This window comes from Humulus lupulus, chromosome 6 (genome assembly GCF_963169125.1).
Source record: "Humulus lupulus chromosome 6, drHumLupu1.1, whole genome shotgun sequence".
NCBI lineage: Eukaryota > Viridiplantae > Streptophyta > Magnoliopsida > Rosales > Cannabaceae > Humulus > Humulus lupulus.
In genome coordinates, this window is record NC_084798.1 from 54,501,021 (window position 1) to 54,524,221 (window position 23,201).

The 23,201-nt window shown below is 30.9% G+C and overlaps 1 pseudogene; it reads right to left on the minus strand.

The window, feature by feature from the left end:
* Positions 1-2,884: 2,884 nt before the first annotated feature.
* Positions 2,885-11,568, minus strand: LOC133785109 (glyceraldehyde-3-phosphate dehydrogenase GAPCP1, chloroplastic-like; annotated as a pseudogene).
* Between the last annotated feature and the right edge of the window lie 11,633 nt (positions 11,569-23,201).

Sequence of the window (23,201 nt, forward strand, 5' to 3'; positions counted from 1 at the left end):
GGGCACATAGAGAACATGAGTTTATTTTTTAGGATTCACAAGTATTTCTCAACACATGAGAACTTGGATTATGATCTGAGAATGGCTAGAATAAAGAAGAATAAATAGAGAGTTTTTGTCTGACAAAAACTCTAAGAACTATTATGAATTGTGTATTGTGTTCTATCTAATGGCTTGTCTTGTGTTTTTCTCTTCTTCTTCTTCTATATCATATATATAGAGATTTATATTACATTATTATTCCTAATAAAAATAGTAATATAATATAAAATAATAATGATGATAGGATTTGATTTAGGTAAATATCTAACTTACCAAATTCGGAAAAACTATTTTGAAATTATTAAACAATTAAAGAAATAAAATAAAAACTACACTAATACAATATTTGTACAAGTAGTACACGCATGGCATAGACCATGGACTGTGAGAGGCATGTACTGCTATTCCCATTGCATAAATTTTCCATTTTTCTTTCTTTTTTTATTATTATTTAACTAAATCAATCTCCCAATAAATAAGGTATTTATCTTTTTAAGGAAAAATGACAACCATATTTCAAAATGTAAATTCTAAATTCTAAATTCAAATTGATGATCATCATTATCATCATCTTTTAAATTCAATAAATCAAAAACTATTTTTTACTTACCAATTTTATTTTCTCCCACTCAAATATAATAATTAATTTCAAACATTTATTTATTTATATATATATATAAAATTTAAAATTTTATGTATTTAAATTAATAAATATATTTTTGAAATTAATAATTAATTCTAAATTAATTATTCAACTTTAATTATCATATAATTGCATATTTGACCCGAAGAATAAAATTCTTCTCAAATTCTCAAATTTCATGATTACTCAAAAAAAAATATGAGATTTAACTCTATATAATTACTGACATATATTTACTGAGTAATTTATTAAGAATAAAGTGTCCATTGATATAATCATTACATACAGTTTTAATCATCTATTAATGGTTCATAATTAAAAGGGAATAAAATTACCATTTTACCATTTTAGCTAAATCTTGTTTCTACAGTACCATTGACTTTACTAGTGAAGGTTGTGTCACAACAAGTTTGCGACGTGAGAACTCATAACCTTTTCAGTTCCAAAAGTCAAACTAATAGGGAACCATTATTCAATCTATAAGAAGGTATACATTCCATATCTGTTAAACTACGTCCCCAGACATATACATCATTGAGTCCCCAAAACAATTGTTCTTAGCCTGATCATTCTGACAAACCTTAACGCATGAATCAAAGGATCAAATGACTTATATAGGTAGTAACCTCAGGATTAAGCTCATCGTTTATATGATCATCGTTTGACGTGTTTGATTAATACTATGAAACAGTGTTTAAACAAGTATTAACAAACACTACAAGAAATAATGGTTTTAATAACACCGAAAATGTGTTATCAAAACATACCATAACACTTTTTGATGAGTTAAGACCGACTATGTTATCGTAGGTCAGGGTACTTTACATAACACTTTATCATTGTTATACAGATGTGTTATTATACTATCAACGATAACACAATTTCTGTGTTATTTTAATAAATAGATAAGTGTTTAATTATGTTATTTATAGTCGATTATATAACACATTTCAATACTTATAAATTTGTGTTATACTACACTTTAGTATAACACATTTTTTGTGTTATACTACACTTTAGTATAACACATTATTTGTGTTATATAATGAAGTTTGCATAACACAATTCTTTGCAAAAAAAGTGTTATTGTAATAGATATTATAACACAATTTTCGTATTATAACACTAATTTATTCTATTATATTTTAATTTTTTTTATATAATTAAAATTAGCTTTCAATTATATACTAGCATCATCAAATGAACTTGATTTTCAAATAACAAAAAATAAAAACATTCAACATTGTATTAACAATCCACAAACTAGTTTAAAACATTCAACACTGTCATCAACAACAAAATGTTATTTAAGTATTCAAGGAGTCTTAAATATTCAACATAGTGAAAAGTTACTACTTTCAACACAAAATATTCTACAGCTGCCCAACACATAGCCTTCAAAATTAAGTATCCTTTTCTACTTCGCTTGTCACATCTGCATGAGAAAGTAGAAAGATAAGCAAAACAACAAGTGTGGTGGTCCTCATAGTCACAGCATGGGTTATATCAATAAGATTGTCCATAATTTTTCAATCTATATCAAATACATTTTATCATAAAGATTATATACATTGGAACAAGCAACAAGCATCTTTCATTTTTATTCTTTCCCTTTCCAACTAGGGCTGCTAGCAATTCTTGGCTCAATTCAAAACATGCCAAAAAAACAACATGGAAATAATTTGATTCCATTCTAATCCCAAGTAAGCTAAGTTGTCCAAACATGTTTTATGTGGGGATAGGAGACCAAAATATCATAGTATGCAAAACAAAAGATGATCAGTGATTGTTAAGGTGACAATGGACCCCATAAAATCGACTAAAGGTATGATCTTGAAAGCAATGGTGGAACTGCAACAAACAACCATTAATAAAAAAAAAAAAAAACACACACACACACACAGAAAGTTATCACTTTTGATGAGATGAATTGACAAAAATGAAATGAAAGGTTATAGAACTAAGAGAGGGAGATAGTTGATTGGTAAGACCACAAAATTAACCATTGGTAAGCAATTGAAGGCAAGTTGTACAAGGTCTTATGGTAAAGGTAGAGGATATGCTTAGAAAAATTACATCATCCAAATGTTAAAAAACAGATTTTAATAGATAACAGCATAACCACTATTAGTTTCCCCAATATGATCTTGTTTATTTCAATGGATTTTTTTGGGCCATTTAAAAAAATTAGTTAAGAGAATATTAGCAAGATGAAAAGAGACTTCTTACGCATGACATTGCCAATAGTTCCATCAGTGTAATTAAAATGTATTAAAAATACACATCAAAGAAATTATACCTTGTGTCACCAACAAAATCATTGGAGACAACGTCTTCATCTGTGTACCCAAGAATGCCTTTAAGTGGTCCCTCTGATGCATACCTATATCACCAATCACAAAACAAAAATTAAAAATAATACAATTACACACTTAGACAAACACAAGAGGAGAGGAATAAATGCAATGATTAGATACTTCACAAAGAATGCATGAAGATACTTTATGGCTGCCTTGACATCTTCATAGGAAGCACTCTTCTCAAGTCGACAAGTTAAGCCCACCACTGAGACATTAGGAGTTGGAACACGGAAGGCCATTCCAGTAATTTTTCCATTCAATTCTGGGAGAACCTTTCCAACAGCCTATAGTTCCAAAAAATAAAATAATAAACATAATAATAAGAATAAGAATCAAACCACATTAAAACCAGCATTGTTTTTAGATTTCCCTATGAATTTAGATTTCACTACCTCTGCAGCATTAGTAGAACTAGGAATGATATTTTGTCCAGCTCCACGGCCTCCTCTCCAATCCTTCATTCATGGACCATCAACAGTCTTCTGTTGTAGAGTCCAAGAACTTTACTTAGCTAATTATTTAGTAGTATTATAGTATGTATAGTATTATCTTTGTAACTGTGGATTTTTGGTTCAGACCGGGAATTATTTGGACACTCATAGTAGTACTTATAGACTTTCTAAGTTTAACCTATAGTTTAAGAATATTAATTTTAACCTAAGGTTTGATTATATAGCTGATATTAAGAATAATATTTATTATACTATAAGGTTTAGATATCAACCAATAGGATTTTAAGCGCATGTTATGAATGGGTGATTAAGGATTAAGTATTTTGAGGATTAAATTAAATAAGGGTAAAATTTGAATGCTTTAAGGTCAGTCAGCAGCTTTGAATACGTTGAGGGCTTAGTCAAGGCTGTTTACTCCATTCAAACTTAGCTAAAAATGTGTAATTTCGTGTTTAAATATTCAGTGTGTGCCGATATATCGCAGCACGTAGATACGGAAAACACGAAACGATGCACGGTCGCCTCGGGCATACTGGCCCAGGCGATATATCGCCTACATGGGGCGATATATCGCCTCCTTCAGCATAATTCAAATGTTTTCTTTTTCCTTTCAGCCATTCAACTTCTTCATAAGTCCAGCATCTTTTGAACGAGTCTTCAGCCTCTGCTGAACGATTATTCAAATTATTTTCACCTAAAAAGCTATTATTTTTATTCAAGTAAAATTAAGATTCCTTCATTCCCAAACTCTATAAATAGGACCTAGTACCCAGCCATTATTCACCTTTTACTCTAAGTTCAGAAGCTGCAAGTGTTAGGAGAGTGTGAGAGTTAAACACTTGGGTGGGGAAATCATAAGCTTAATCATCTTAAGCTTATCAAACACTTTGGGAAGTAAGATTTCATAGTATTTCGTTTTGAGGGTTAGATTGATCTACAAGTCCTCAAGGTATTCAACACACTCTAGTTCATTGGTTTTATGTTATGTTATGTTTCCCTTCTCTTAGTCTTCTACTCAGTCTTCTAACCTCATTCTTATTTTGGTTAGGGAATCTAAGTTCTTGAGCACATAAGTTTTGGTAAGTGTGACTTTCAATGGTTTAGTCTTTCCATTCCTTTCATTTCATCTCTTTTTCTTCATTAGACTCACCCTGTTATATATGGTTTTAGGAGTGTTCCAAAAAGTCCCAACGCTGTCCTCTTATCCCGGTAACTTTGGTAAGGAAAATAGGGTAGAATCAATATGTTATATGCTTATGTTATCTTATGTTTTATGTTATTAAATGTATTATGATATGTGTGTATGTTTGTAGGCTTGGGCATATGACCCATATGACTAGCAAGACCCCAAATAGATTATGGGCATATGACCTACTTAGCTAGTAGGACCCCACTAATCTCATGGGCATATGACTTGTTTAGTCTATGGGACCCCAAGTAATAATGGCCATTATAATAAGTGTATGTAATAAGTGTTATGATATGTCTTCATGTTATTATGAAATTTATGTTTATGACTATGTGTTAGATTTTCCTTACTGGGCATTAGGCTCATTCCTTTTTGTTTTATGTGCAGGAAAATAGCTTTAGAGGCGGTAAGGTTCGTGGATGCTTGGGATTGTGTATCGATGGTGAACGGATTCAAGGAGTTGAGTGTTCGATTTCGAGGATGTAGTCTTTTCTTTATGGGTTTATATGTAATTTTTCCGCACTTTCTGTGTAACTCTTTATTTTAAATTATGTTTTGTTTTTAAGACAATGGGATCCCATATCCTTCTTGATATTTTGTAAGTAACTCTTATTTTTACAAGTTACTTAATAAAATTATGGTATTTTCGCAAATGTAAGTTCTATTAAGGTTTTGTATGTTTAGTTTCGTTAATGGTCCAAAAGTCTAGATTAGTGGATCATTACATCTGTGTTGCTGAACATTAGAAACAAGAGTCAAGTAACCAACTTGTAAACTATTCTCCTATTATAGAAACAAATAAAGTGAAAAACAAACTTGTAGTTGCATGAACAGTTGTCATTAAACCTTCAAGAATACCAAATTCCTCATGAACAACCTGTGTAAAGTAATAAGAAAATCACTCAGCGAATAACTAAAAAGCATAATAGCTAAAAAGCATATTATTCATAAATGTATATTAATTATTAATGATATCTAACTCCAACCATTCAATACTATTACTATAAAATACAAAAAAAAAAGAGTTTATTATATATTTATACTATTAATATTACTATATAATATATATTTATATGTATACTATTACTGTATAATATATTTATACTGTTACTTGCTTGTCAACTTTAGGAAACATATATTAGCAAAACTAGCTCACAAGAATAACAGTAACATAGTAAGAAGAATCAAATGTAATAATGCACAAGAATCTGAGATTACACCATAAGTCTTTATTAAGCATCAACAATATGAGATTACACCCTATACACAGTTGAGAAGAACTAACACACTCAAATTATAACAGGTCACACATAATAGAAGTCCTGAAGAAACTCTCTCACAAAGCTAGTTCTCTCTTTCTTAAAGTCTAATCTCTAAAAAATATTTTATTATAGAATGAGGTATATGCCATTCTCTTTGGTTTTCCTTTGTTAAGATTTTTAGGGAACTTTTCATCCTCTGAAAAACAACTATCAGTGTAATTTACTATTAACACAGTTAGAAGAATAGTCTATCAAAAAACTTGATCTTGAACAAATATCCATAAAACAAATATTATCACTCAAAAGTTCTTAATTACAAGTGCCAAATGTACAACCACACATATTCTTTATCAACAATATTAACCACTTGTCAATTGAAAACATGCCAACAAATAATCTCATATTCTAGTTGTTGTATTATAAACCCTTGCAAAAATAGATTACAAACACACAGAAAAATGGCTAACAATATCGAAGACAAAGTCAGCTGACAGAAATTTAATCAAACACACCAGAAACGCCCAAGTTTTCTTTGTTTGGACTTAACCAAATCAGGTTAGTCCTATAGCCAAGGCAACTTAGGTCCTTAGTCAAATTCACTATCAAACATGAGATTACACACTCAAGGCACACAATGACAAGAAGTTTTCTCAAGTAAGTCATATTCTGTTATATTCCACACTAGTAGGTAAGACTATAGTCAAGTAAGTCAACTAGTCATCTCAACAAGTTTAATATCACTTGTATCAACATACATAAAATAATTTCTATTTAAGAAAGCCACTGTGTGGAATAATTAGAGTAAACATATCTTTCTAGTGTTGTTAGAAAGCTGGCTTATAAAGTTAGTTATGGTAGTTATATCCTACACATTGTATAAATGTTCCAGCTGTCTTATAAAGCTAGTTAGGTATTGTGAGGAAGAAAAAAAACTCAAGAAAAGAAGAGTGAAAACAGAGAAAAAAAGCAGAGATGTGATATTCATTCTTGCAAGGTTGAGTTATGTAATGGTGTGTGTTCTTTCTTACTTTCTTTTCTGGTTTCTTGCTGTGATCATAAGGTGTTTGTGTGTGTTATTTAATTCTTTAACTGAGCTTTTTGTTTCTTATTGAAAACATTTGGGGGCTTGGAATTGGTGAAGTAATATCTAAACAAATGCATCAAGTTCATTTAATTTTTAAATGTAGAACATCATATTACAGCTTAGATGTAGTAAATCTTAGAAGAGAAATAGAAGAAGCAACACTTTTAATAACCCATGCTGCTAAACAAGCTCATTATCCAAATTCATCTCTACGGAGTTTAAAGGTTCTAAAAAGCTTGTCGCTCTGATATGAAAGCTTCTGTAGTTCACAAATGTCATTTTCAAGCATATCTTCATTACAATATTTTTCCATTCAGAATAGGTGTTATACATTCTCAATGTGCATAGAAGTGCCAAAAAATAAACTTCAAACCAACTTTTTAAATCTGTTTTAGGGACAGTAAAAATAGAAAGTGGATACATTCCAAAAAACAATCACCATATTCCATTACACCAGTTGATTATAAATTTAGATAGGAAATAACTTGGCTTAAAATACACACTATATAATGCATAATCCAAATGCAATGACAAATGATGCCAAAGCAATTATTGTGATAAAATACCAAATTCCAACCCAAGATGATCTGTGATTCATAAATGATACATTGAAAACTTCAAAAGAAGAAAATGGAAAACTAAGAAGAACTAGTCCTTAGTCCCAAAAATCTATTAGCGACTGTAAATTCCATCAGAAAATAAAACCAAGAAAAATCTGATAGTTACACAATGCACCCATCAGATATCTTTGCCATCTTTTGCTTGAATAAACCCCTTTATTTTTTTTCTTTAGATTTCACTCGTAATGCAAAACAGGGGCACCAAGTGGAAAAAGATAAGAAACTTGCAAATGGCATCATCTTAGGCACGTGGACTCGATAGATTAGTGGACTTTTAAAACATCTGTGTTGAATATTTTTTTTAATTTAAAATGGTATTTTCCTAGACAGAGGCCACACACTTAATTCATTAAAACAAGTAGTAGAATACAACACAACATATGCTCAAGGGCCGTTACTCAGATAAGAAAATGAAACACACCAAAAAGAGAAGAAATAAAACTAATCTACTGGACCCTAGAAATGCATAAGACAAAACAAACATAGGAAATAAAAAAGCAAGCACCATACTAAAACAAAGACCAGTAGTAGAACAAAAACAAGAAGCCAAACCATAAAAAAATGCATTACCTTGATAGAGAGTGATGCTGCTAGACAATCTGATGACTTTAAAGCTGAAATGGAGACAATGATTTGAAAAAAGTATAATAAACCATTGTATTTTCCAAATTCCAAAAACTGAGATAAATCATTTTTTTTACTGAACCATTTATTTTTTTTGTGTATTATAATACTTTTTTAATAGAGTTATAATCACATGTTGTGGAAAGGGTATTTTTATCTATCCAAATAGGCAGACAATAATATCTTAACACATTAAATGAAACTAGCTAGGAAAAGAAGAACCAAAGTCCAATAAAGCAATGTAGAGTCACAAGAACCCAACTAAGAATAGAGTCTCATACTAGTGGAAAACTAAGAATAAGCACAAGGGAACATAATCATAACATAAGTCTTACTCTAAATGAAACTATATCAATCATAAGCATGGGAAGCACTTGCAAGGTCACTTTACAAAATAAATGCGAAATTGTAATTTCTTTAATGTGTTAAGATTTAAACTACAAGTATAGAATAAGTAATGGAGAAAAAAAATCTTAATATGTTAAATTAATAATAAGCCCACAAATATGATGATGGTAAAACAAGATATAAGATAACAGTAGTACAAATGCAAATATGTATTGACAAAAAATGATTTGGTGATCTACTTGCCTATATATAACATATACTTATATAACTCTATAGTTCAACTTTGAAGATGGATTGAGCTTGAAAATTACATATAAATAAATATAAAATTAATTATCACTTTCATAACTGAAAAGATATATGAAGATCCAAAATGATAAAAAAAAACACTTAATATGAACAAAGGGGATGCCATAAAGATAAAATTAATAGATTTTCATTTTTCTTTTGATAATGACATTTACAAAGTAAAGAAAATGACAATCAAAACCTACTGAATATTTGCTCAAACTGGCTGTTAATATATATTTAAGACAGGAAATAGAGCTTTACTCTACTCTCTTCTCTGCTTCCTATTGTCGTTGGTGGCCTTTCATTTCTTAGCAACATATTACAAAATCTTGATGTTTTATTTCAGGTTAATTATGGCAACTTCATGCATGGGCTTATGAAAGAAAACATTCAGCTGAACAAGAAAGTTCTATTTGAGTTATCTATGCACGAACCATACAGTTTCAAGTTTTGGCTGAATTTCATTGTTTTTTTATGATAGACTACATGTGAGCAACAACCATATTTACATGCAAAATTATTAGATCTTAGTTTTCCAGCCCTACAAGTAACTTGGCACTTGTCTATGTTGTGCCTTGACCACCATTTTTTGTTAATTCTGCTGGTTTATTTTCTATCAATGTAATAGTCTCTAGTTCAAGAGATTCTAGTGTTATTTTTAATTTAAAAATCAGATTCTAAAATGGTAGCCATTAACTAATTGGGTTTGGATCAAAAACAAGATTTTAGCTTGGGTTATGGCAATTAAATCTAATCTATACATATGGAAATAATGAGAACAATATGACTAAATGAAAAATCTAATCTATACATATAATGAAAAATCTAATGTATACATATAAAAGCTTACCTAACCATCTATCAATACCAAGTCAAAAAATTCAAACAACACACAATAAGTTTTCTTCCTTATATCACTGCAGCACACAAACAAATTTTCTAGAACCTACTTCTCTAATACACACAAGTTTTCAACCTTCCGTTATCACCGCAGCACACAATTTTAATCTCAGAACCTACTTCTCTATGGATGAATATTTAAGATATTCAAACTCATCTAACATTTTTAAGATATTAATAATAAGAGTTAAAAGAACAAATTCCGTACCTCTTGCAAATTAACTTTGCAATGCTCCTTGGCAATTCGATCCACAACCTAAAGAATATAATCAATACCTAAAAGATTAATACAAAATTAAAATTTGTCAATAGATATTAAAATAGCCTTTGAAATCCAAAATTTATCTAATTCGATCTTAAAATTTGGGGATAAAATATATACACATATTTACTTCAAAGGCATTTTAAGTATGACTTAGTAAATTTTGACAAAATGGATAGGAGAGTGTACCTATTTCACACAATACAACAGTAAGTTTTGATTGTTTTCTGAATATATGGGATTAAATGGTACTTTTTCCATAATTGAATCCAGTATATGACAGTTGATTATTGGTACTTTGATAATTCAATTTTAAGTATAATTATGCTGGGCTCAGATTTTAGCTTTGACAAGCTGTAATACAATGAAACTAATAATCCAGAACAATAAAGAGATCCTAAAAGTTATTTAATGGCATCTAAATGCTTGGATATTGGACCTGAAATGGCCACCAAGGCTTGGTAAACAACTGTCATTTATTTGCATATTTTTGCATTTTAGAATATAGAAGTTGGTTGGGCTCATAAGAAACTTTTGAATGACTCAAATGGTAGAATTCATTGAAAGGATAATATGGTAATTTTAGAGTTTTGCTAGGCAGCATTGCCCTCATTTAGCATCTAAATAATCTTTAAGCAGCACAATTTTGACACACTAACATCACACATACACACCTATGTGGCAACAAGAGTGTGTGCACATATCATTAATCATATGCACAAAAGGTAAAATTGAAGGTGCTTGAATGAAAATAAAAAAACATGTAAAACCTTGAATTTGACACTGTTTCTGATCCAATTTTTTAGGACTAAAATGCCAATGTGAGTGAAATTTTGATTCAGATAGAACAACCAACTCTTATTCCTACTTCAAAGTCACAAGGGAAAAGAAAGTTTGTGTACCATCCTGAGTCATGAGTGGATAATCAGCAACACTTAATGAGATAAACAAGTCCCAATCTGCATTAAGCTTGAGAAACAATGCTGCAGCGTAACAGATAAACCAGTCACTTTTCAAATAAATACCCTCACTCTCACCATTTCTCTATAGTAATTATTTGAAGTATTATAAGCACATATATACCATATCATAACTTAAATATCTAATAAAATATGATGCTTGATCATGATCTAGCTACATATTTCATTGAGACAGATCATTTCAGTTATATCTTAATCTACCACATAAATTAAATTTCTACAAAATTTTTCTCTATACAAGGTCGCTGATATAATAATATTTGTATAAAATACAATTGAGAATTGAGATACACTTTTGTCCTTTATTATTGTTATTAAATAAAGGCTAGAGCCTAGACGACCAGAACCTTCCAAATTATTTTAATATTTGTATGTGTGTGTATAAACCCATTTGTAAAGAAAGGTGAAAGCTCATACCTGAGAGAGGAAATTCCATCAATACTTTTGTAATGGCAATCGGAGATTTCCATGAACCAGAACCAAACCACAATAATGGGCATGTGGCAGCCATCTTTGGGGTCACCGGGGTTGTGGGGAGTTAGCTGGCAAGAAGGCTCACATCAAAATCTAAATGGAAAAAGGTTTATGGAATTGCCCGAAATCCTCCTCATCTTGAGCATTACCAGCAGCACTAAACTAAATGCAAATGCCAGAATCCATAGACAATAACTTGAGATGAGTGAAAGAACATGAAGTTTTCTCATTTCTAAAAAGACTAGAATTCTTATTGTAATCACAGCAAGCTCAAAAAATTTAAGCCAATATCAATGGGTGACTCAAATGAATAGAACAAAGTTGTTGGAATGAAGATGTTGGAGAAGATATGAGTGGCTATTAAAGCAAAGCAAAGCAACGGCAATGCATGTGGGAACCTCAAAAAGAGCTCAGAAGTCATACTATTTCATCAACTATATATGCATAAAATATCATCATCATCATCATAAGGTTTATTCATTAAATGAATTGAAAATGGTATATATATATAGCTGCACCTGAAGATTGTTGTAGCAGTTAAACGTTTTGAAGCAAACATGGCAAGAAAAGTGAGTGAAGCCAACGAGTATTTGTTCTGGAGTTGGAATCCAGTACTCCTGGACTGTGATGATGTCGTTTGACAGTGCTGCAGAGTCCAATATGAATTGATCATACTTTTTGTGTCTCTCTGCTCTGTTTTTAATGATGAGTCCAATATGAATTGATCATACTTTTTTTTCTAATTCTTTAATTTGTCATATATACAAATCTTGGGATAGAGATTAGCACAATAAGAATAGGTACAAAAGGAAGTGCAAAATATATTAGCAACACTCTAGAGTTTAGCAAGACTTGGAGAATGCAAACTTATGTAGGGATTATAAAAAGGCTTTGAAAAATAAAGGAGTAGTAATGCATAGAAGTAGAGGGACACGACGGGAGTGGGCAGAAGGAATCGATACCCCGACACATAAGCAGATTAAAAAAAAGCTATAAAAATAATTCAATTCACTCATTTATCTCACTAAAGCATTCCATCAAACAGTTATTATGCATTATTTGAGAAAAGCTTAGTAATACATTAAAACATGCAAACAAGACCAACTTAAGTAGTTAGACTAACAAAACTTAAAGACAAATTGACACAAATATACTCTATAAATATGAATTTAGCCTACATACAAGCATTCACTCTTAATCATTCCTATTCCCAAACAGTCCAAATCTGAACAATACAACACATATCACTATTGCCATGGATTTTGGATAGTGATGTCGGCAGTAGTGGTAGTGAAGTTGAATTTTGTGAGCGATGTAGCAATGACAACAAATTCAAGCTTTGTTGTAAAGTTGAACTATAGATTTTTAAGGATTTAGCTACCTATCAAATTAACAAAATCCTAATGTTAAACCAAAATAATAAGGCATAAACAAAGGAAAATCATGAATCTAAACTTCAAAGTCAAAGATTATACCTAAAACAAACCAAATTCATTGAGAAGTCCCATCTATACATCAGAAATCAAATTCACTGAGAAGTCTCGTCGATCGTCTGAGAACAAAATTGTGGCTAGAATTGCCATTAGTTGCAAGACGAGAGAAACTAGAAGAAGGCTCGTTGATAGTTTGAGAACAAATTATCTATAAGCTTCGTTGGAAAAGAAATTTTCCGAGAAGCCTCTCATTGATCGTCTGAGAACAAAATCATGAGACGAAACAAAGAAATTGTGAGAGTGAGGGTATTAATTTGAAAAGTGATACTAATGGTAATGCTAAGTGATTACTCTTTTGAATATAACATTAATCTATAGTTAGTCCTTTTGAAAGACGAGATAGAGAAAGACGAGAGAGAGATGGAGGAGATATGAGGGATGGAGGAGACTTGAGCTGAGATTTGAGGGATGGAGGAGATGTGAGCTTAGATTTGAAGCAGGAATGATGAAACCGAAGCTGGATAGAGTTCGGATTGTGCTTAGCTGAAGAAGAAAATGGTGAGTTTGAAATTGGTTTGATTTTTTCTGAAAAAAATGTATAAGTGGCGGGCTCCCAAAATATTACCGCCTTTTTCATTTGCCACATATATAACATTTTCCATAATACTTTTTCATTTCTTTTATATTCATGTGTTATAGAAATGGGTATTTTGTGTAGTGAAATCACATCTGCTCCAGTTCTACATACTCTCAGCATGCAAAGTACCTCCACTAAAATGTCCTACTACCCTAGTAACCCAGATCTAGGTTACATGTATTCATAATACTAGTGGACCGTACTAGCAGTAATTAATCTAAAGATTCCATAACTTTATTTTACTATGAAATACTTAAGTTTATTATCTTAATCTCGATCCTCCCATACCAATATGAGATTAAGACCACATAGATAAACTTTGGAATTTTCTGATATTCACTTAATATTATCATATAATATCAGATATAGTCTATATATGTAATAATTTAATTCAAATTATTTATTTCATTTAAAACATTTGTCAACTACAATTGCTTTTTCAGTTTAATGATGGAGATGATGATTTCCGGGGTTTCTTTTTCAGGAATCATGGTTTCCTCAGTTTTTCATTTATCGTTTAATGATGAAGATGATTTTGATGGAATCTTATTAGCTGTGATTTCCTCCAATACTACCTTGCTTAGACGTTTATAGTTCTTCATATCGTCATGTTCAAAGAAGGTCGCATTTGTGGAAACAAATACCTTTTGATCCTTGGGACTATAGAAATAACCACTTCTTAACATGCACACTTCCGACCTTGATTCACATTTCCCTAATATAGGTCTAAGAACATGCACAGGACAACCCCAAATGCAGAAATGGTGCAAACTACGTTTGTTTCAATTCCATAGTTCCAGTGGCGTTTTGCTAATGGTCTTAGATAGGACTAAATTCAACATGTACGTTGCCATTTGAAGTGCATATCCCCAGAATGAGAGAGGAAATGAAGAGTAGCTTAACATAGACCTGAACATGTCCAACAAGGTGCTGCTTCTTCTTTCAGAAACACCATTTTGTTGTGGCGCTCCTGGTGTTGTGAGTTGGGATAGAATAAAATACTCTAGCGAGAAATCTTTGAATTCTAAATCCAAATATTATCCACCTCGATTAGATCGAAGTGTCTTTAGTGTTTTACCTAACTACTTCTATGCCTCAGCTTTTAATTCTTGAAACTTACCAAATATTTCAAATTTCCTAAGCATTAAGTAAGTATGACCATATCTTTAGTAATCGTCAATAAAAGTGACGAAATACTCATACCCACCTCTTGCTTATACATTGATTGGACCACAGACATCGCTGTGTACGAGCTCGTAAGGTTCTTTGGCTTTATTTCCTTTTGTTGAGAAAGGACGTTTGGTCCTTTTTCCTTCTAGACAAGATTCACAAATCGGAAGAGTTCCAACTCTTAGTTCTCTCAAAGGTTCATCTTTCGTTAACCAGTTTAACCTATCTAGACCTATATGTCCAAGTCTAAGATGCCAAAGATATGGGTTATCCTCGTTTGAAACTTTTAGTCTTTTGTTACCTTGCGGTTTTTTCTACTTTAAATAATTCTGAATTATTGAGCATTCGTTCATTTCGTTTAAGCATATACAATATGTTATTATATTCTGCTTGAAATATTTTGAAAGCATTCTTTGAAATAACAATTGCATTATTACTAATAGAAATATAAAAAAAAAATTCAACATCGATAAAGAAATTAAGTTTCTAGACAATCCAGAAATAAAATAAACATTGTTCAAAACTAAATAATTGTTCCCAAAAATTAAATGGATTGTTCCCTTTGCTCTTGCTGAGACGAGCACTCCACTTCCAACTCGCATGGTCACATCGCCATCTGCTAACTCCCTTCATGACTCAAGTATCTGCATGGAAGAAAAAACATGGTTAGTGGCTCCTGAATCTAAAACCCAAGATGACATATCATCTTCTACTACACAAGCTTAAAGTACAAGAAAATCATATTTACATTTCTTTTTCAACTCAAAGAGATACTTCTTGCAGTTTCTCTTCCAGTGACCTTCAACTCCACAGTGGAAACATTTTCCATTTGGCTCTTTCTTCTTTGGGTTGTTGTCATTCTTGTTCTTCCTGGCTTGTCGTGCCTTCTTGCCTTTATTGGACTTCTTTCCATTTCTTTGTCCTTATCATTGTTCTCCTTTCTCTTCTTGGATTTTTCCTCAGAGTTTGAAGGTTTCTCCTCTACTACATTTGCTTCAGTCTCTTTTGTAATGGATTTGTTAATAGATTCAAATGTCTATAGTTCATTCAACAGCTGGGTCATGTTGAATTTTAATTTATTCATAATATAGTTTGTGGTGAACCCAGAAATGGCAGGAGTGAGAGATTCTAGTGTGATTCTTACTTGTGTACACTCATCAATGATGGCCTCATGTATTTCTACTTCATGCATCACGTTAATCATGTGTAAAACATGTTCACGTACAGAAACACCTTTCTTCATCTTAGTAGTCATGTAGGTTCTTGTAGCCTTATGTCTACTTTGATCAGATTGCTGCCCAAAAATGGCCTGCAAAGAATACATTATACACAATTTCCATGGGTTCATGCTTTGTTCTCAGAACATCATTCATGCTCACAAGCATGTAACATTTTTCCTTATTATTGGATTGAATCCAGGCATCATTCGAATCCTGAACATTCTTCGGGGCAATGGCAGTGGGCTCTTCAGGACATTCCTTAGTCCGGACAAATTTGTGGTTCTCACAGATTAACATAAGAATTAGATTTGATTTTCATCTTATAAAATTATCACCATTAAGTTTTTCAAGTGATAGTTAAGAGGTTATTGGATTGCCACCGCTCGACATTACTAAAATAAATAAAATACAATAATATTATCATTTGAAAAAAAAATTATGTTTTGGAAAGTAAACATGATGCATGAATGCAACAATTCAAATACATAAATTAACATTTACTTTTCCATGATAAAACTACCCAACAAATTAAGTGTCGCCTTGGGGTCGGTCAAGTTAAATTCAGATAGCTTATAAGAAAACCTTATCTTTATAATTTAAAACTTAAAATAACTCTTTATTTTCACTTTTAAATATAAAGTATTGCTGGTTTGGTCAAGATGCAATTATCCACCGCAAAAGCTTAATTTCATCTTTGTAAGTGTAACCCATTATTTCAGAATTCATGACTTAACTTAAAGAGTGTCCCCTTAGGGTCGGTCAAGCCTAAAATACATCACTTCGTCCTATCTTCGTATGAAGCCATCCTTGGTATTAATATGTCCACAAACTTTCCTTAGGGGGACAGAAACAAATTGTAAAGAACGCCCTAGACTAATACTTACAAAACATTCGCATAACATAATTTATAAAAGAATACCATCCATTATTAAAGTCTCAGGGGGACTTATTTAAAATCATGCAAGTTGGCACCATAAGTTTAAAATAAAACATAAGTTTTTATGCAAAGTTAAAAGAAAACCAAATAATTTAAATAACAGAGTCCCGCTGATAATTTAGGAAAGTCTCTTAAAAACAAAACATAATTTAAATGGCGTTCTACGTTGATCGTTTTATCGTCCATAGGATTGCCCCATGCCATACACCCCATGATGAAAGGACTCCTCACGTCACCACGCGTGCCATAGAGAAAGCCTATTTGCTACCTGGAAGGAAAGTAAAGGGGTGAGCTAAAAGCCCAGTAAGGAAGTACAAGCAAATAAGCAAGTAAGAAAAACAACAAACAACCACACACTAACGTTCATCTAAAACATCATGGTATATCATAACATAATCGTAACATTTCATCATATCATAACATAAATGTGACATTTCATCATATCATAACATAAATGTGACATATCATCATACCATAACATAAATGTGACATATCATCATAACATAACATAAATGTGACATATCATCATATCACAAACATACAGCATACATGATGAGCATGGAACGCTAGTTGTCCATGTCACCCTATGAGGTAAACAGGAGATCACTGGTCCTTGAATAACCTCGGCGCGTCCGCCCTAGGAGTCACGTCTCAATGTCCTTAGTAACTCGTTCGATGTATCTGACATCGTAATCTGTTTGATGTATCTAACATCGTAATCTGTTTGATGTGAGTTACGTCTCAATGTCCTTAGTAACTCGTTCGATGTATCTGACATCGTAATCTGTTTGATGTATCTAACATCCATACACATATCACATTCAACATATCATCACATTATGGCATTCATAATTTCATAACAGTTCATTCATATAACAACCTGACCATTCATAGCATAAAATCATAGAATCTATCTAACTTCCTTACCTCAGGTCCAAGCTAAGAATTTCACAATCTTTCAACGAGCCTATATCATAATCAAAATAACATTTCTTAGGTTCATAAAATTACTATTTTGCCCTTCCATACAACTCATGTGTGCATGGGCCATGCACTCATGATAACAGTTACACTAAACATGCAATTATCGCCAAAAAGAATAATGCTCGTTCTACCCATTTTACTAACATGATTGTTTTATAAAAATCACATAGTTGAATAATAATCATGATTTTGGACGTAAAAGTTGATTTGCATGTAACATGCATACGTGGGAACGTTGCGTAATAAAGACGTTTTCAAAAACGATAATTCTACATTTCTTTTATTATTTTAAAATCAATAGACATATTACACGCTTTATTTTTCTTAAAATTTCTAAGTTGATTAAATTTCTCAAAACAATATTTTATTTTAGCTTAAAAATAAAATATGTGACATCTCCATTAATTAATCTCAAATTACAAAGAATTAACCAAAAAGCTTGGATTTAATTAAAATGCCTATTTTTAAGATGTCCCTTTTTAAAGATATATTTTATCATTGTGTTACATAAATGATGTGAGAAAATATATTTTAAGTGTGGAAAAATACATTTTGATTTAATTTATTTAAGACTTAGTTTTTAAGTAGCAAAAATCCATATGTGGTAATTTAATAACAATTTTTAACCTTTTTAAAACAAACTTTCAGCCACCATTTATTTTATTCAAAAATCACAAATAAATAGAGTCCAAATATTTTTCTCAATCAAAATAAATGAAAAATCATTACTTATCAAAATATGCATTCATACCATTAAAAATATCATTTTTCAATATTACCATAACTTAGGAAAAATAATTTATTCCAAAAACTCACCAAATTCATTTTAGTGAAACTTACTTCAATATTTCATTACAAAAATTCCAGCAACTATTTTTATCACTAAAATCACCATATTCAATTTTATAAACTATAAACTCATATTTTCTCAAAATTCAATAAAAATTCTGTAGGTAATTATTTGAGTAAAATATCATAACATGAGACTTAAAATCCTCTTTTTAATTTCATAAAAATTAACATATTCATCAAGAACATTATTTATGCATGCAACTCATCTTCTTATCAACTTTTACCCAATTATTTACAAAAAAAAACAGCAAGCTTAATTCCTCATAAAACTCAACTTTTGTCTCAAAATTACATGAAATCATACATGTTTAAAATCTCATTATACTCTTATACTATGCATGATTCTAATATTACTAACATATTCACATGAATCCTTTTAAAAACCATTTGTTGCAATTCCATGAAAACCAACAAAACACTATCAATAACAATAACATATAGTAATTTATAAGCACCATATTCACATATGCCTTATATTAACCTAACATGTTTCTATCATTATTTTCATGCATCTTGTAATTTAATCATTCAAAATATAACATGCATCTATCAAAATTTCATGGATCAAAATATCAAGATTGCCAATTATCCTCTTACCCATATAACATAGGTCCTAAAACATGGATCTAATATATTGTAAATCACACAACATCACACAAAATATCAAGAACACCCTTGGGTAAGCCTAGGCCGAAATCACCATACATGCACTCATAGATTATCACAACTTTTATGCCTAGCAAAATCAACATCACAACCCTTTTTAACACAAATCATACTCTCACAATATATAAATCCTATACACCAATCCTACCAAAATCAACCATTAGCATCATTAACAAAACCTCATAGACAACCCACCAAAAACAATATAAGGGCCAAGAAAAGACCATTACCTCTCTTGATTGTAAAATCAAGAACACAAAAGATCAATACCCAAACTCCACACCCTTGTTCAAGCTCTAAGAGGGGTTCCTCTTCACCTTCTTCTTCCTTCTTCCTTTCTTTCTTTCTTCCTCTCTCTCTACACGCCACTCTCTTCTCTCTCTCTCTCTAGGTCACGGCAGCCACCCAAGAGCAATGGCTCTTCTCTCCTTTCATATCCCCTTTATCAAAATCCTCCCATAAAGTCTCCCCTAACACAATAAGGTAAGTTTCCATTTCCCATTTATTTTCTCTTAATTCCTCTTTATTTAAAAAGATATAAAGGAATAAAAATGATCATGCCTATCCCCAAAATAATTATTATCTTCAATTTTTGATTTTTATCACTTTAAGGAAATCATTCCTTTCCCACTAGGTCACACGCCCAAGCCCTCTTCTTCCCTTTTTTTTTTAAATAAATTAACTCAAATAAAATCTAAAATAAGGAAACATAAAATGTGTAGAAAATCTACACATGTGCACCATGCTACCATGCACTAGCACACACTAAATCACTAGGGTGCATTACTATCTATCATGCACCTTAGTGCATTCCACCATAGCTCACATAATCACCTCAATTGTCACACTTAATTAAAATGTAACACTAATAGTAAAATAACATGTTACACAATTATTCACTTATTAAATTAATTAACCAAACAATTCTAACAATTAAATAAAATAATAAACAATCAAATAAAACAAATAATCAACCAAATAAAATAACAACACTTAAATAAAACAATTCATCACACTTAACATTTAAATCAAATAAATCACAAAAATTTAAATAATCTAAAAAAAAATTTTGGTGCACTACACAAATCCACCTCGAGGCCCTATTCATATCTCACGATGTTGTACTATTAATGGAGACCATAGGTCACATTGAGATGTTCACCTTCTCCCACTTACTATTTTAGATTAAATGTGTTTTATTAAACTAATTAATTAATTGCTAGTTTATTAATAACCATATGAATGTAATTAATTACAAAATTCATAATTATAAAAGAGCATGTTTCTATAATTAATGTGATCTAAATAATTATCCATTACATTCATCTAACTTTACTAAAATGTTTTTTACATAAAGTTGATTATCTTAAAGGTCTATAAAATCTATTGACTTTATTATGGTATGAGTTACCAAGTTTTAACTAATTTAATACTTAGTAGTTTACATGCAATTGGTTTCTCCAAAACAATTCATATAAAAAAAATAGGACAAATCTAAATAATCATGTTTAGAAAAGATGCATTATTAATGAGAAATTGTGAGGGGTTTCATGAATGACATGTAATTGACTAATGCATGATCATGTTATCAATCAAACATCAACGAACATTTATTTAAATAAATACAATAAATGATGAATCGAGTACTAATGGGTATTTCTAAGATTTACAACCCTTTGAAAAAATTAGAAATAAAATTGCAATCTAATCCTATGTAGCTTTCAAGACTCTCCAAGAATGCTCCTCTTCTCCTTTAGGCTTTCTTGCTAATCATTAGGAACTTTGTTTTGCCCAACTTATTAATTAGAAACAAACTTTCTAATTAATTTATTTAATTAAAACTAACTTTTAATTAAATAACAATTTTTGTCATCTTTTTAATTTAGTTGAATTTAAATAATTAAATAATCAAATTCAAATAATTATTTAAACTTAAGATATTAAAATATCTTAATCAACCAAAAGATATTATATTTTCTAATAAAATAAAATAAGATAATTAAACTTTTAAATTCAAATAATCTAAAATTAATTAAAGAAAAGATATTTGCAAATAAATTAAGAATTAGGGTTTTGGGCACCAAGATGGTGCCCTAGGGCCGGCAACACAAGGTACCAAGCTCGGGATGGGCACATAGGGGCGCACGAAGGGGTGCGCAGGCGCACGTGTATCGGTGTGGAGGAGCAAGCATAGGCCGGCAGTAGGGGCTCAGCTCAGTGGCGCAGGAGCGCGCGTAGGTAGGCGCGGGGGCAAGGCGGGAGTGAGCAGGGCACGCGTAGGCAGGCGCAGGGGCCAGGCGTGGCTGTGCGCAAGTGGCCGAGAGGGCTCAAGCTACTGCCATGGTTGGTGGCTCGGGTCCTTCTCCACTTGTGTACAGATTTTTAGAATACATATTTCATAAATAGAAATTTACAAAAATGCTATGCACTTTATGGCTTACACGAGATCTAGAAAAACAATCAAATTCCTAACTCAATAGCACAACCATACATTCAAAAAATATATTCATCCATTCAATATACATATTAACATACATATAATAAATGCACAAAACCAACACAATTTTTAATATATATATATATATCTGGTACCAATTGTTGGTATTAAATGATCTAATCAAAGGTGGGTAGCAGAATTTTTGGGCTGATTTTAATAAATATTAATATTTTCCATGATCATACACATATATAAATATTAAATCACATACAAACAGATCAGGGATTACCTCTTGTGGCCTATCAAGTGTCATTGAGTAATTTTTTATAAATCAACAATCTTCCTATCCATTGTTCTCAGATCTCACACCCTTATACTGCATACCAATCCTCTAACACACAAGGATGTGTGTGGGGACGTGGGATTCAAAAGGTTGATTTTTGTGACTCTCCAGATGTACTCAACACATAAGATCTAGAGATTTTTGATAGAGAGAAGGTTTATAATAATTTTCAAGTTTACGGAAAACTATCGCTTTTGAAAGAGAGTCTATAATTTTATTTCTCAAAATAATAATGAAGCCTTATTCTGAAAGTCATGTACTATCAGACTTATATAGATATTTAATCTAATTAAATAATCTCTATTTAGTTAAAATATAATTCAAATTAAAATTGATTAGATATTTACATTTAATTATTTATTTAAATCATATTTAAAAAGAATAATTGATTAAAAAAAATTATTTGAAATTCAAAATTCAAATCTCAGGGATTAAATCCCTGGTATAGGTGCCACACACTGTACAATACAGTGTGTGTTGCCCAAGTCTGTATCCAGTTTCCCAGATTTTCATTTGTTTGTTTAATCAATCTTTAAGACAACATATTTATCCCAACATAAATATTAGTTAATTCAAAATTAACTTTATCTTAAAATATTAGTTTTAAATTAAATAAATAAATATCATATTTTAAATAAGATATTTAATATTCTCTCTCTTTATATTAATCCAAACAAGCTTAATATTAATTTTAACCTATAGTTTTTCAAAATAAAAACTATATAGTTAAATAATTGATTAATTCATAATTAATCAATTACCCATAATTATCAAATAATTATTTCCTTGCCCTGAAAAATTAATTCCTTTGCAATTTAGTTATTTCTCTTAACAAATCTTTCTTTTGACATCCTTACCCTTGACAGTGTAGGATAGAGGTGATCTGGGGACCATGGACCTATAATACGAAGCTCCAATAAACCAGATTATTAATTAAACTCTTTAATCTAATAATCTTATTTGTTAATTCTTTGATTACTCCACTATAAAT